Raw genomic sequence first — 12,945 nt, 5'->3', positions numbered from 1 at the left:
ATGGCACTGAATGCAATAATAGTTTTTTTTTTTTTAAGATTTTGTTTATTCGTTAGAGAGAGAGATCACAGAGGGAGAGGGAGAGGGAGAAGACTCCCCACTGAGGAGGGAGCCCAATGCAGGACTTGATCCCAGGACTCTGGGATCATGACCTGAGTTGAAGGCAGATGCTTAACCAACTGATCCACCCAGGCCCCCAAATGCAAGAAAAGATTTAACAGAAGGTCACTACCTGCTGATGAGGGAAAAGCAATATGAACAAATAGCCTATTGGAAAAACCAGGTTGAAGAGACAGCGGGAAGACCCTGTGGGTGCTAGGGTTCCTCCAGATTAAGGGACCACTAACTGACTATAGGTTTACTACCCCGTTCACTTCATTACAGTATCCACATCAGGCCCTTCATCTGGTTTTTATTCCATATTTATTCCTATGTATTTGACCACCCTAGTCCTCATATGGCTGAGTAATAGATGATTCTTCCCCTTCTCTCATGATTCTTGGTGGCATCTTTTCTCTGAAATTCCTCCAATTTGGGTTTTGATCTCTTTTTTAAACAAGATTTATTTATTTTTAGAGAAAGAGAGAGCAAGTGAGAATGAACAGGAGGGGTAGAGGGTTAAGTTGAGAGAATCTCATATCAGACAAATCAGATTTTAAATCAAAGACTGTAGTAAGAGATGTAGAGAGACACTATATCATACTTAAAGGGTCTATTCAACAAGAAGATCTAAAAATTGTAGATATTTGTGCCCCCAATGTGGGAGCAGCCAATTATATAAAGCAATTAATAACCAAAGTAAAGAAACATACGGCAAATAATACATTAATAGTAGGGGACTTCAAAACCCTACTCACAGTAATGGACTGATCATCTAAGCAGAACATCAACAAAGAAATGGGGCTTTGAATGACACACAGGGCAAAATGGACTTCACAGATATATACAGAACATTCCATCCTAAATCAACAGACTACTCATTCTTCTTGAGTGCGCATGGAAATTTCTCCAAATTAGATCACATACTGGGTCACAAATCAGGTCTCAACTGATACCAAAATATTGAGATTATTCCCAGCATAGTGTCAGACCACAATGCTTTGAAACTGGAACTCAATCACAAGAGGAAATTTGTTTTTGTTTTCTTTTATTTTTATAATTTTTATTTTTTATATTAGTCACCATACAGTATATCCCCGGTTTTTGATGCAATGTCCCATGATTCATTATTTGTGTATAACACCCAGTGCACCATGCAATATGTGCCCTCCTTAATTACCCATCACCAGCCTATCCCAATCCCCCACCCTCCTCCCCTCTGACAAGAGGAAATTTGGAAGGAACTCAAACACTTGGAGGTTAAAGAGCATCCTACTAAAGAATAAATGGGTATTAAGGAGGCACATGTTGTCATGAGCAGTGGGTGTCACATGCAACTAATGAATCATTGGACACTACAACAAAAACTAATGATGTACTATATGTTGGCTAAATGAATATAATAAAAAAAAGAATGAATGTGTCAACCAGGAAATTAAAGAAAGATTTTTTAAAAATTCATAGAAACTAATGAGAATGAAAACACAACTGTTTAAAACCTTTGGGATACAGCAAAGGTGGCCCTGAGAGGGAAGTACATTACAATACATGTCTATCTCAAAAAATTAGAAAAATCTCCAATACACAAGCTAACCGTACACCTAAAGGAGCTGGAGAGGGGGAAACAGCAAGTAAAGCCTAAACCAAGCAGGAGAAGAGAAATAATAAAGATAAGAGCAGAAATCAATGAAATAGAAACCAGAAGACCAGTAGAACAGACCAATGAAACTAGAAGGCTGATTCTTTGAAAGAATTAATAAGATTGATAAACCACGAAGGAGGGAGGTAAGATGGAGGAAGAGTAGGGGACCTCATTTCATCTGGTACCTTGAATTTAGGTGGATATCTATCAAACCATTCTGAATACCCACAAATTCAGCCTGAGATTTAAGAAAATATATCTGGAATGCTACGAGCAGAAAATGACTTCTTTTTACAAGGTAGGAGGTGTGGAGACCTGAATCTGCAGGGAGATATCAGAAGATAAATGGAGGGTGAGGAAGCCTCCATAAGCTGGCTACTGGAAAGTGACATAAGATCAGAGGGCAAAATCTGAACCCTTATAAATCTACTCCAGTGAAAGACGTGGCTTTCTGAAAGGGGCTCAGGGGATGGAAAGAGCAGAATTCTAGGTGGGTCATTGTGGTCTCAGGATCCCAGGAGACACAGAAAGAAGAGATGCCTGAAACCATACAGCACCCAAGCAATGGAGCCAGGACACTGGTTATGGTCAGCAAGCCCACAAGGTACTCTCAGCTCTGGTCACCATAAACCAGGAGTCAGGCTGGTAGGGAGACCACTCTTTGCCTGAGCACCCTGAAAAGGACTAGAATGTGTGGGCCATTTACCATCCCCTGGGAGGGATGAAACAACTGGGCCAATGATTGGGCAACAGCTATCAGGGCAGTGGTGGCCCTGCAAAGGACAGTAGGGTAGCACCCAGCAGTGACCTGGGAACAACAGAACAAGGTGTAAGTGCAAGCCCACAACCACTCAGTCACAAAGACACAAAGTGGAGTGATGCTCACGGGTCTCAGGGGATTGCAGTGGGCATGAACTGTGGGAGTCTATAGAGTTGGGTGCACTGAGAAGCAGAGACAGTTTGACCCAGAGGGTTTATTGAAGAGGGAGGTCTGCAATCCAATAACCCTTTCCTATAGTTAAGAATCCAGGTTTGGATCTTTCTAACAAATACAGAACATGCTCCAATGTACACCATCTTAAAAATATTTTTTAAATGCTCTCATGGCTCTGCACCCACCTTCATACCTAGTCAGTCTATTTTCATAATCCCCTTTACTGCAAATCTCCATGGAACTGTACAGATTTTCCTAAAGAGAATGCCCCGCATTCCTACTTTAGTCTCATTCTATTCCCACCACTTAATTATCTGCAGTAATCCTTATTGCCAAGTTCATAGACATTTCTTTTTTAATATATGAAATAAATTCATGCTAAATTAATGAGTTCACCACACCAACAAACATAATGATCACTTGGCTCCAGGCTAGGCTGGATAGGCGGTCAGGTGACCTCAAGTAAAATCTTTCTGCTCTCATTCTCTCTGAACCTTTCCTGAAATACCTGCTGAGCTCTGAGACTCACCAGGATGGGGTCTCTGAGAGGAAGTTCTCAATGAGGATGTCTGAATTCCCCCTCGGATTGGTGATGATGGAGACTGAATCTCTGTTTCCAAACAGGACAGCAGGAAGGACTGAATCATGAGTCCCCCAGTCAGACTTTGGAACCCAAATGCAAAAACCATGTCTTCTCCAGCTCAAGGTTGAACATGCCCAGTGGCTGTAGCAGATGAGATACTTACAGCTCCTTATGTTTGCTGTTTCTGTTCCCTAACCCTGCTCATTAAACACTTTCCCATTATTACTCCAACCCCTGAGCAAATCTCCCCATGGGAACTTATCTGGACAGAATGGAGTTTTTTCCTGTAGATTCTCTGTTCCCAAGAGACCAGGTTAGAATTTAGGTGCATCCAATGTTTATTACTCCTCTCTGAACTTGCCTGGCTTCCAGAGCTCTAACGCTGAAACTTCCACAGCCCTGAGTGAAAGTTATTTTCAATTTTCCAAATTGAAGACCCCTTGGGTCTCCAAAACATTGACTTATGGTGGGCACACAACTCCTGATTGCTCTAGAAAATTGCTCTTCCTTCTTCAACAAGCAAAAGTGTGTTCCTTTGCTATAAAACCATGGGTACAATAATCCTTGGATTCATAATTCTTCTGAGAAATCAATAGGAGTTTAGTGTTTCTAATACAGGTTTAAAGTTGACATTTAGCCCTTCACTTTTAAAACATTTGGTGTTATAAGAGATCTATTTAGGGGCGCCTGGGTGGTGCAGTCGTTAGGCGTCTGCCTTCAGCTCAGGGCGTGATCCCGGCATTATGGGATCGAGCCCCACATCAGGCTCCTCCGCTATGAGCCTGCTTCTCCTCTCCCACTCCCCCTGCTTATGTTCCCTCTCTCGCTGGCTGTCTCTATCTCTGTCAAGTAAATTAATTAATTAATTAATTAATTAATTAAAAAAGCGATCTATTTAGACCTTTTAATGCACCATGGGCTGATCTCAGAATCTTATATGGTTTGTCTCATTTATTTTTGCAAAAGCCATTCTATGAGGACCATAAAATGATAAGCCTCATTCCACATCTGTAGAAATGTGACTTGGAAGGGTTGAGTGATCAACCCAGAATTATGAACTGGGTCATTATGAACTGATGTGCTTTGACTGGAATGCAACAAGATAGGACAGTGGTTCTCAACCAGGGATGATTTTGCCTCCAGAGGACACCTGAAAATATCCAGAGAAATTTTTGACTTCGTAGCTTGGGAAGTGCTACTACTACTATGGCATGTCTAGGGTGGCCCAGAGAGTCTGCATCTGTAACTTGATCCCAGTCATTGATGTTGTCTGTCTTGGTCTGTAGACACTTTTGTACATTAAGGCTGTGGTCCAGTGTCAGAGTCAGATGTGATCTTCTTCTCTCAGAATCCCCTCACCCTCCTCTGATCTGACCTTAGGCAGCCAAACAAGTTTACAGGTGTCACTTTTCCCTCATGACAGGAAATGAACCTTCTAAGCCTTTGTTCCCTTATCTATAAACTGGACAAATTCCATCTAAGGATTCGGTCTGAGAACTTAATAATACTTTAGAGCTCACAGGAAATTCCCTGGCACAGAGCAGGTGCTCCATCCACAGGGACCTCTGTGACCATCTAAGTTCCACATTTCCTAAGCTCAGGATGACATCAGAAAAGGCCTCCTCTAGGACAGGAAGTGAGTCCAGGATTCCTCTGCCTCTGGGACAGTTTTCTGGGTGAGTTGGGAATGAAGTGTGTGTCACTGGCAGCATCCTGCACAGGTGAGGAAATCAGGCGCTCACTCACACACTCACATTCATCCACAGGAGAAGTCTCTGGACAAGAACATCTCCCGTGGCACTGAGTGTGCTGCGCTGGGATGAACGGTATATGGGTAAGGTATAATTGTTCCTCTTACTCTCTTCAGAGTGTTCAATGCTGGCTGTATTTTGCTCCAATTTTAGGCTTGAGTTTCTTCATAGGACCCTTGTACTTCCACAAAAGTACTCTCAACCATGAGTTGTCAAAAGAGGTGCCCTTTGGGAAAAGATGTCAGAAAAATCTTATTTCATCATTTTGAGGATTTTTTTTTCATTAGGAAAATACATGTTTTCCTAGATGCTCCACTAAGAGATTTCAGCTCACATACATTTGGGCATATTTGTGTCACATGGTATATTAGGCAGAATGATGGCCTTCCAAACATGTCCTCATCCCAATCCTCGTAACCTGTGAAAATATTAGGTTACAAGAGAAAGGGAATTAAAGCTGTCAAAGGAATTAGGATTGCTAATCACCCAACCTTAAAATAGAGGTTATCTGGGGTTACCTGCATAAAGTCAGTGGAATCACAAAGATCTGTGGATGGAAAAGGAGGCAGCAATAACAGTCTGATAGATGAGACATGAGAAAGACTCAGCCAGCCACTGCTGGCATTGAAGATGGAGGGTGGGACCATGTGACAAGGGATGGGGGTGGCCTCCAGAAGTTGGAGAAGGCAAGAAAGTGGGTTACCTCTTAGAGTCTCTAGAAAGAAATGTAGTCCTGCAGACAAGCTGATTTTTATCCCAGGGAGACCCATTTTGGACTTCTGATCTCCAAAATGATAAAGTAATACCTTTATGCTCTTTTAAGACACTAAGTCTGGGATCACTGGTTAGCACAATAACGGGAACCCAAGGCACGTGATCACCCCTATATTGATGTTTTAATCTGAATATATGGCCACCCTTATGAAATTAGTGTCCTGCCCCTAGGAAAAGCAGAGAATCAATATTGGAAAGGCCACCTAGTCTCTGTTCATGATTTTAAAAAGTGTAATAAACTTTTGCTTATCAAAGCATTGTGTTTCTTTTTTTTTATGTTGTTAGTCACCATACAGTACATCATTAGTTTTTGATGTAGTGTTCCATGATCCATTGTTTGTATTTCTTCCTGTTTCAGTTTCTGTAGTTTAAATGTTTGCAGGAATGCATCCATTTCTTCAAGATTGCCTAATTTGTTGGCATGTAATAGCTCATAATATTCTCTTACAATTGTTTGTATTTCTTCAGTGTTGGTTGTGATGTCTCCTCTTACACTCATTATTTATTTCTTTGGATTCTTTCTCTTCCCTTTTTGAAAAGTCTGGCTAGGGGTTTATTGACTTACTAATTCTTTCAATGAACCAACTCCTAGTTTTGTTCATATGAACAGACCCATGAGCAGCAAAGAAACTGAAGCAGTAATCAAAAATCTCCCAGCAAACAAGAGTCCAGGGCCAGATGGCCTGCCAGGGGAATTCAACCAAACATTTAAAGAAGAAATATTAACTATTCTTATGAAACTGCTTCAAAAATGGAATAGAAGGAAAATTTCCAAACTCATTGTATGAAACCAGGATTATGTTGATCTCAAAAATAGACAAAGACCCCACCAAAAAGAAGAGTAACTGACAAATATCTGTGAACATAGATGCAAAAATTCTAACCAAGACACTAGCTAATAGGATACAATAGTACATTACAAGGATTATCCATCACAACTGGGTAGGATTTATTCTTGGGATGCAAGGGTAGTTCAACATTCACAAATCAAACAACATGATAGAGCACATTAATAAAAGAAAAGACAAGAACCATATGATCCTCTCTCAATTGATGCAGAAAAAAATTTTTTGACAAAATACAACATCTGTTCCTGATTAAAACTCTTCAAAGTATAGGGATAGAGGGACATACCTCAATATCATAATATCCATATATGACAAACCCACAGTGACTATTACCCTCAACAGGGAAAAACTAAAAGCTTTTCCCCTAAGGTCAGGAACACAACAGAGATGTCCACTCTAAACACTCTTGTTCAACATAGTACTAGAAATCCTAGCCTCATCAATCAGACAACAGAAAGAAATAAAAGGCATCCAAACAGGCAAAAAAAAAAAAAAAAAAAAAAAAAAGGAGTCAAACTCTATTTTCGGAGACAACATGATACACTATGTAGAAAACCCAAAGACGCCCCTAAAAAATTACTACAATTGATACAGTAATTCAGCAAAGTCAAAGGAAATAAAATCAACACACAGAAGTTAGTTGCATTTCTCTACACTAACAATGAGGCAGAAGAAAGAGAAATCAAGGAATCAATCCTATTTAAATTGCCCAAAAGGATAAGATACCTATGAATAAACCTAACCAAAGAGGTAAAGAATCTGTACTTTGAAAACTTACAAAAAATAGAGGATGATAGAAAGAAATGGAAAAACATTCTATGCTCATGGATTGAAAGTACAAATTTTGTTAAAATGTCTATACTACCCAAAGCAATTCTATACATTCAATGCAATCCATATGAAAATACCATCCACATCTTTCACAGAGCTGGAACAAATAATCCTAAAATTTGTATGGAACCAGTAAAGACCCCAAATCACCAAGGGAATGCTGAAAAAGAAAACCAAAGCCAGAAGCGTCACAATACCAGACTTCAATCTGTATTACATAACTACAATCATCAAGACAGTATGGTACTGGCATAAAAAGAGACACATGGATCAATGGAACAGAATAGAAAACCCAGAAGTAGACCCTCAATTCTATGGTCAACTAATCTTTGCAAAGCAGGAAGGAATATTCAAAGGAAAAAGACAGTTTCTTCAACAAATGGTGTTGGGAAAATTGGACAGACACATGCAGAAGAATGAGACTGGATCATTCTCTTACACTGTACACAAAGATCGACTCAAAATGGATGAAAGATTTAAATGTGAGACAGGAATTCATCAAAATCCTCGAGGAGAACACAGGCAGCAACCTCTTTGACCTCAGCCACAGCAACTTCTTGCTATACTTCTCTCCAAAGGCAAGAGAAACTAAACCAAAAATGAACTATTGGGACCTCATCAAAATAAAAGGCTTTTGCACAGCAAAGGAAAGAGTCAAGAAAACTAAAAGACAAACTACAGAATGGGAGAATATGTTTGAAACGTCTTATCAGATAAAGGGGTACCATGCAAAATCTACAAAAAATGTATTAAACTCAACACCCCTCAAAAAAAATTCAGTTAAGAGATGGGAAGAAGACATGAACAGACATTTCTCTGAGGAAAATATACATTGGCAAACAGACACATGAAAAAATGCTCAACATCACTCATCATCAGGGAAATACAAATCAAAACCACAACGAAATTCTTCCCTACACTGGTCAGATGGCTAAAATTAACAACTCAAAAAACAACAGATGTTGGCCCAGATGCAGAGAAAGGGAACCCTCTCACGCTGTTGGTAGGAATGCAAACTGGGGCAGCCACTATGGAAAGCAGTATGCAGGTTCCTCAAAAAGTTAAAAATAGAGCTACCCTATGACCCATCTACTCAGTATTTATCCAAAGGACACAAACAAAGCAATCTGAAGGGGCACTTGTACCCCAATGTAGATAGCAGCAATGTCCACAATAGCCAAACTGTGGAAAGAGCCCAGATGTCCTTCGACAGATAAATGGATAAAGAAGATGTGGTGTATATATATATATATATATATATATATATATATATATATATATATATATACATACACACACACACACAATGGGATATTACACATCCATCAACAAGAACGAAATCTTTCCATTTGCAATGATGTTGATGGAACTATAGGGTATTATGCTAAGTGAAATAAGTCAGTTAGAGAAAGCAAATACCATATGATTTCACTCATATGTGAAATTTAACAAAAGAGATGAATATGGGGGAAGGAAGGAAAAATAAAATAAGACGAAAATTGAGAGGAAGTAAGAGACTCTTAACTATATGGAACAAACTGAGGGTTGCTGGAGGGGAGGTGAATGGGGGAAGGGATAATTGGGTCATTGGCATTAAGGAGGGCACTTGATGTATGAGCCCTGGGAGTTATTTGCAACTGGTGAATCACTGAATTCTACTTCTGAAACCAATTTTTAAAAATTGTGAAATTGGCTTAAGCCTAAACTAGTGTTAAGACAGGAGAATGAGTAAACACAAATCCTATAAAATAAAAAAACTGTTACATTATAAAAGTGGGTATTAAGGAGGGCACATATTGCATGGAGCACTGGGTGTTATACACAAACAATGAATCATGGAACACTACACAAAAAACTAATGATGTACTGTATGGGGACTAACATACCATAATAAAAAATTATTATTAAAAAATTAATAAATACATAAAAATAAATAAAAGTGGAATTGAAACCAATAAGTAGGGGCATCTGGGTGGCTCAGTTGGTTAAGCATCCAACTCTTGATTTCAGCTCAGGACATGATCTTGAGGTTGTGAAATCAAGCCCTTCATGGGTTTTCCTGCTGGGCATGGATCCTTCTGGAGATTCTGTCTCGCCCTCTGCCCCTTCCATCCCTGTACCCCGTTTGCACACTCCCTCTCTCTCTCTATATATATATCTCTGTATCACTCAAAAACAAACAAACAAGCAAACAAACAAACTAAAACCAATGAAGAAAGCAAGCTTTTGATACAAATTATGTTTGGACAGTTTTTATTAGCCAGAAGCAAAATAACATTAAATTTCTATCTTCTTTTCTTTTTGGCATTTTATTTTTTCATTTTGTATTATGTTCAATTAGACAACATATAGTACATCATTAGTTTTTGATGAAATGTTCAACGATTCATTAGTTGTGTATATTAACATGAACCATTTGTTGGCATAAAGTGAGTAAAGTTACAGAAAAATAACGTGACTAAAATAAACTTGTTGAAAAAATATAAAATAGCAGCTGACTTGTGGGAGACAGATTAGATTAATCCACTGATCATAAACCAGATGGAAGACTGAGAACATCATTGATGGATTCCTGTGGGTGAAAACCTAAAGGTCCAACAATAAAAAAGATATAAAAACAAGTGTAAAACTAGGGAAAATATTTATAACACATTGGATATTGCAAAGCAAAAAGTATAGACATGTAAGAAGTTCTTTTAAACCAATTAGAATAAAAATACTTAAGATGAGAAATGATCTAAGGATACAAACCAAAAATATGCAAAGAGTACATGTGAATAAATATATGAACACGAAAATGTGTTAAACTTTATAACAATCAAATGGAGTGAAAATATAATATTAAGGAAATCTTAGTAAATCTCAGTACAAGGTTGGATTTATTTCTAAGACTGCAGCCCCCAGGGACAGAACATTTCTTAGCTGGATAGCTGATTTCTAGAAGCGTGCATTTATGTGTTAGGGGTTAAACTGTTATTATAATAAGATTTTACTGGAGGCAACATAACATGATGCCTGAGAGACCATCTGAATCAGGCAGCCCTCCACATACCTCAGAAGGGGTGAGCCTTTTCACCACAGCCTTGACCTTGAGTGAGTCGGCTAGATTCCATAAGCTTCACATCCTCCATAACATAAGGGAATGATACTAATCATATAAGTATTATTGGAAAACTTAAATGAGATAATGTGTGCAAACACTTAAACAGTGCAGGCAGAGTGTTATTATTATTTTGTGTTATCAAGATCCACATCACTAACCAAATTTCTTAGGGCACCTGGGTGGCTCAGTTAACTGGCTGACTCTTGATCTCAGCTCAGGTGATGATCACCAGGTCCTGAGTTCAGCCCATGAAACCTACTAAAAGCAAACAAACAAAAAACACCAAATTTGTTTTCTAACTCAAAAACTTTCATTAGATCAATACATTTTATTTTCTGGTCCTGACTATATTTAACCACCATTCATCTGTTTTTCACTCAACAAAAATTCGCTGAGTGTAAACACCGTCCTGAGAACTGTAGTAAGCACTGCACTTTCAAAGATAGGTAGGAGACAGTTCTGAAATTCAAGGCCTTGATATTGTGCATGAATAGAAAAATTTAGTGAAGTTGATGTGACTGGATGGAAATTGAATCAGATCAGGAAAAAAGGGGGGGAGAGTCAAATCTTTGAGTTGGTTTTATTCACATGATCTGAGAAAACATCTTTGTAAGTGAATTTTCAGGACATTTCCAAAATAAGCACTCATCCTATCACTTTGAGTATAGATATTAACTACATGAGATTTGACTTATTTTATCAAGAAATCCAAACCATTACCAAAGATTACTGAGAAAATCAGGTTGTAGTCACACCAAGTGAAAATGACTGGTTATAAAGTGAAAGGGGGAACCCAGATTATAACCTGAAGAAAAATAGAGAAGACAAGGAAGACCCAGAGAGAGAACTATTTTAAAATGTGTACACCTGGGGAAAAAATTAAAATAGTGGATGGAGGAAGCCAGGATCTCTAGGCTTCCATATTGTGTGCCCAGCTATTCAGGAGAGTCCTGTGATGGTCCTGACACTGAGAGGCACCACCCTGTGGAGGAGCCTGCTCAGGGCCCCCTTCATGTCCCTGTTCCTCAGGCTGTAGATGAAGGGGTTCAGCATGGGGGTGACAATGGTGTACATCACCGAGGCCACCAGACTCATCCTAGTGGATGAAGTTGCTGCAGAACTGAGGTAGACCTCGAGGCCTGTGTCATAGAACAAGGACACCACCGAGAGGTGAGACCCACACGTAGAAAAGGCTTTGTACTTGCCCACAGCTGATGAAATACTGAGTATGGAGGAAACAATTTGATAGTAAGACAACAGTATTACATGGAGAGGAATCACAGCCAGAAGTCCAGTTGCAGAATACACCACTACGTTATTGATGAAGGTGTCAGAACAGGTGAGCTTCAGGACTTCAGGAAGATCGCAAAAAAAGTGTGGGATTTCCATGTTTGTGCAGAAGGACAGCCTCAAAAGAGTTAAGGTCTCAAGCAGGGAGCCCATGACACTGATGCACCAGGACCCCAGGGCCAGCAATGCACAGAGCTGGGGGTTCATGATGACTGAGTAGTGCAGGGGGTGACAGATGGCCACAAAGCAGTCATAGGACATCACAGTCAGGAGTAAATTGTCCAGGCATCCAAATACAATGAAAAAAAAAATCTGACTGAGGCATCCTTCATATGTTATGGCTTTGCTTTGAGTCTGGATGTTCAGCAGCATCTTGGGGACAGTGGTGGAGGTGAAGCAGATGTCTACAAAGGACAGGTTGGAGAGCAAGAAGTACATGGGGGTGTGGAGGCGGGAGTCTGAGCAGATGGCCAGGATGATGAGCACGTTCCCAGTGAACGTGACCAAGTACATGCACAGGAACAGCCCAAAGAGCATGAACTGAGTCTCCGACTTTGCTGAAAACCCCAGGAGGAGAAATTCTGAGGCATGTGTTTGATTTCCTGATTCCATGTGGATGAAAAAACTAGCAGAAAAGGAAAAAAAAAATCAGCATTCAATGACCATCACAGTGACAGCACAGAAATGTGATTGCCTTTAATTTCAGGTGAGTGGATTAATAAAGCTTCCCTGTTACAATTGCCTTAGTTGGGGAATTGGAGATGCTCCATCCTTCCCTCTGCTGCCACTGCCATTTGGAAATGTAGTCCTAGTTCCAAAGCAGTCGTGCCCTTTATAGCCCGGCTACTCAGAGTGTGGTACCTGGACCAGAAGGTGCAGCATTTCCCAGAGCTGCTTTGAATGCAGAGTCCTAGGCCACTTTCAGAATTGCTGAATCACAATCCACATTGTGACAAGACCATGGTGGTTTCCCCTGCTCGATCATGACTGAGTTGTGCTGGTCTAGAACATCTGTGCCTTTCAGTCCTTCAATTTTTATCTCCTCACTTTTATTTTCCACTACATCTTCCTTCAAACCTCCTTACTTTCT

The 12,945-nt window shown here is 39.7% G+C and overlaps 1 pseudogene; it reads right to left on the bottom strand.

Annotated features, from left to right (window-relative positions):
* Positions 1-11,475: 11,475 nt before the first annotated feature.
* Positions 11,476-12,467, bottom strand: LOC123796672 (olfactory receptor 7C1-like; annotated as a pseudogene).
* Positions 12,468-12,945: the final 478 nt, after the last annotated feature.

The sequence above is a fragment of the Ursus americanus genome, chromosome 14 (genome assembly GCF_024610735.1).
Source record: "Ursus americanus isolate L20-20 chromosome 14, mUrsAme1.1.p, whole genome shotgun sequence".
In the NCBI taxonomy this organism is placed as follows: Eukaryota; Metazoa; Chordata; class Mammalia; order Carnivora; family Ursidae; genus Ursus; species Ursus americanus.
Note: the sequence above shows the minus strand (reverse complement) of the source record. Positions and strands in the feature narration are given on the sequence as shown.